This window comes from Cebus imitator, unplaced genomic scaffold (genome assembly GCF_001604975.1).
Source record: "Cebus imitator isolate Cc_AM_T3 unplaced genomic scaffold, Cebus_imitator-1.0 Scaffold209, whole genome shotgun sequence".
NCBI lineage: Eukaryota > Metazoa > Chordata > Mammalia > Primates > Cebidae > Cebus > Cebus imitator.
Window position 1 is genome coordinate 3211999 of NW_016107524.1, and position 4112 is coordinate 3216110.

General features: G+C 36.3%; 1 protein-coding gene across 3 annotated transcripts in view; it reads left to right on the forward strand.

Annotated features, from left to right (window-relative positions):
• FBXO11 (F-box protein 11) overlaps window positions 1–4112 on the forward strand; it is a 98472-nt gene that overhangs the window by 23595 nt on the left and 70765 nt on the right. The window lies entirely within an intron of this gene.

The following is a 4112-nucleotide window of genomic DNA, read 5'->3' on the forward strand; positions in this document are numbered from 1 at the left end:
AAAAAAAAAAAAAAAGTACAGAAATGCAGATGAAATAAGGAGCACAGAAGCAGACTAGCCCCAAGGAAAACATAATAAGAGACACAGGGATTTTAAAATACAGAAATAAAGTGTTTTTTTTAAGTGTTAGAAAATACAGTAGATCCAACAAACTTAGAATTGAAACCCTCATAGAAGAAAAACAAAACGTCACAACAGAACAAGTGGTTAAAAACACAATAGAAGAAAAACTAACTCAGCTGAAACTTACATATTGAAAGGGCATCTGTGCCAGGGAAAACTGACCAGAAAGATCTTAAAGATTTCCTTTGGACAGCCAGACACCTTCCTAACTACTCCACCCCAAGTCATTCATAAAACTTTGAAATCTGCCTGGCCTTAGAATTCTCCACAACATTCAACACGAGTGGAACAACATTTATAAGATAGTAAAGTGCGAGCTAAAGATTTTATATCCAGTCACATTGTTCTTAAGGAACAAATAGTAATCAAAGAAGAAAAAAAAAGGAACCAAAAAAAAAAGAAAGAAAAAAAATAGTACTCAGAGAATAATTGTTTATGTGAGCCTTCTTGAGGAAAATACAAGAATATAAACTTCAGCTGACAGACGTGGGGAAATGATCTGTATATAAATTCAGTGTGTAAGCAAATTCAGTGCTCACACACTGAATTTATATGTAGACGTAAAGACTAAAATGTGGGCTGGGTGTGGTGTCTCAAATCTGTAATCCCAGCACTTTGGGAGGCCAAGGCGGGCAGATCAGTTGAGGCCAGGAGTTTGAGACGAGCCTGGCCAACATGGTGAAACCCCATCTCTACCAAAAATATAAAAATTAGCTGGGCGTGGTGGTGGTACACTCCTGTAGTCCCAGCTGTTTGGGAGGCTGAAGCACGAGAATTACTTGAACCTGGGAGATAGAGGGTTGCAGTAAGAGATCATGCCAGTGCACTCCAGCCTGGGTGATAGAGTGAGACTTTGTCTCAAAAAAAAAAAAAAAAAAAAAAAAAAGACTAAAATGTGGCGATCATAATGACAGAACATGATGTTAATATGCTGATGACATAGAAATGATCAAACTAATAAAATTTGAGAGAAGGAGTTGCCCTATGATTACCATAGGGCAACTGATGTTGAAAAAGATGTTTAAACATCACATTCTTTGAAAGTTTATATTTCAAGTATTAGAATTATAAACATATCCAGCACTTTAAAAGAAACATTAAAATAACAAAGAAAACTAAAACACTTAAGATAATGCTATTAGTTTTAATACTGTTGATTAAATCGAGTAGTGGGAGAGGAAGCATGCTAATTTTAAAACATTATTCATATTGAGGAAATAATAGATGTTGTCTAAAGAGATAGAAATTATAAAGGTAACCATTAGAACAAAGCTATAAACCTTCCTAAATACTGAAAGAACTGCAAATCCATTAAAAATGAAACATCACTTAGTGAAAAAATATTTGTATATAATCACATACATAACAAGACACAGTAGCCCTAAGACCAAACATGCCTTTCTCTCTCTCTCTCTCTGTCTCTTTTTTTTTTTTTGAGACAGAGTCTCACTGTGTCTCCCAGGCCAGAGTACAGTGTCACAATCTCGGTTTACTGCAAACTCCGACTTCTGGGTTCAAACCATTCTGCGTCAGCCTCCCAAGTAGCTGAGACTACAGGTGCCGGCCGCCATGCCTGGCTAATTTTTGTATTTTTAGTAGAGACAGGGTTTCACTGTCTTGGCCAGGCTGGTCTTGAACTCCTGACCTTGTGAACTACTGGTGCCCAGCCCAAACATGTCCTTAACAAAAGATATGAATATGCTTAACTCACCTTTAGAAGGAAAATATTTTTAGATTATATTCAAGGCAAAACTCTGTGGTTTATACAAGATACACGCCTAAGACAGTGATTGTGAAAGATTGCTATTTTAAAAGAGAAAAGGTGTAAGATACAAATGCAAATGAAAAGAATTTAGGAGTGTCATGATTTTAACATACTAGATGGAATTCATACTAAAAAACAATAAAGATTGGCACTTATTTCTTAAAGGATACAATGAAAGTTTAATAACTGTGAATAGCAGTATGTCAGATAACATAACAGCAATCTTGGTGAAGCAGAAATTACCGAAAATACAAGGAGAAATGGAAATACATTCATAGCAGGAAATATTTATGTGAAAGACACAAAACAACCTTCAGCAAATAAAACAATGCAATGTTTTTTAATTTTATAAATTAAAGCACTGGACGTTCTGATTCCAAAGTTCATAAGAGAAAGTAAAGGAGGAAGAACCAGGAAAACTGAAAAAACAAAATTGGATGTTTTTCACGTAAGTACCAAACAGATCAATGAAAAAAATAAAGCTATGAAAGTACCAAAAGAAAATAGAAGCCTTTTTTATAATTTTGGTATGGGGAAGACCTTTTAAACTGACTAAATCCAGAAATCATGAAATAATTGATAAATTCTGTTACATCAAAAAAAGCGCTCTCAGGCAGGGCACTCTGGGAAGCCAACTTGGGTAGATTGCTTGAGCTGAGTTTGAGACCAGCCTGCACAACGTGGCAAAACCCTGACTCTACCAAAAATACAAAAAATTAGCTAGGTATAATAAATTTTTTAACAGGCATGTGCCTGTCATCCCAGCAACTCAGGAGGCTAAGGTGGAAGAATCTCTTGAGCCTGGAAGGCGGAGGTTGCAGCGAACTGAGATTCGAACCTGGGTGACAAAGTGAGATTCTGTCTCAAAAAAAAAAAAAAAAAAAAAGCATTCTCTGAATGGATAAAGAAAATGTATATACATACAGTGAAATATTATTCAAAGTTTAAAAAGAGGGAAATTTTATGTGATGTAACATAGATGAACCTTCAGGATGTTATACTAATTGAGAGCCTGCCATAAAAAGGCAATTACCGCATGACCCTACTTATGTGAGATATCTTGAGTAGTCAGACTCCTAGAAACAAAGTCGAATGGTGGTGGCTAGGCTAAGGGGGAAAAGGAAATTGTTCAGTGGATATAGAGTTTCAGCAAAACTTACTTGCAACCAAAACTTATTTACAGTTAGGAATTAGCAAAACTCAGTGGTAATGTAAATCACAGACAAAGGGTAGCTTTCCTAATATACATATAAGAAGTACTTGGAAAAAAAAAAGTAGTACTTGGAAACTCGACAAGAAAAAGACCTTGCAACTCCATAAAAAACGAGCAAATATATGGATAGATATGCACAGAAAATTAAATATGAGTGGCTTTTAAGCTAATGAGGCCAGTACCTCATTCACAGTAAGATAAATTAAAACTGTAATGATTATAGTTCCCCTTTTAGGCAAAAACATAAAAGTTGGGCAACATATTCTATTGGTTGTAGAGCTTTGGGGGAAGAGCTGCTCATACATTGGTGTTGAGAATACAAACTGAAATAACCCCTGTGGAAGGCAATTGGTCATTATCTGCCAGAGCAAAAATGTATTGACCCAACAGGTTGAATTTTCTGAAATTTATCTTATACTTGCACACTTACCACATGATACATGTATCAGATTATTTCGTACTATGGTTTGTAATAGCAGAAGGTGAGAATCCAGACGTCCATCAGTAGGGGATTAGTCAAATAAATTATGGAAAAACCATATAATGGAATACCATGCAGCTGTAAGAAAAAAGGCAAATTTCTGGGGCTACATAATTTATATTCATACGTTTTTGTACACACACAGACTTGGAAAGAGTGGACGAGGAAATCTTAACATGCGTTATCTGGAGAAAAGGGAGAGGAACTGAATAAATAGAAAAATTGGGACGGAGATTTCTCTCTCTTTTTTTTGAGATGGAGTGCAGTGCCGCAATCTTGGCTTACTGCAGCCTCCGCCTCCTGAATAGCTGGGATTACAGTCACCCCACCATGCTGGGCTAATTTTTGTATTTTTAGTAGGGACAGGGTTTTACCATGTTGGCCAGGCTGGTCTTGAACTCCTGAGCTTAGGTGATCCACGTGCCCTGTCTGCCAAAGTGCTGAGATTACAGACCTGAGCCACCACACCCGGCTGAGACTTTTCATTCCTTTAAAAAAAAAAAAAAAAAAAGTACAGAAATGCAGATGAA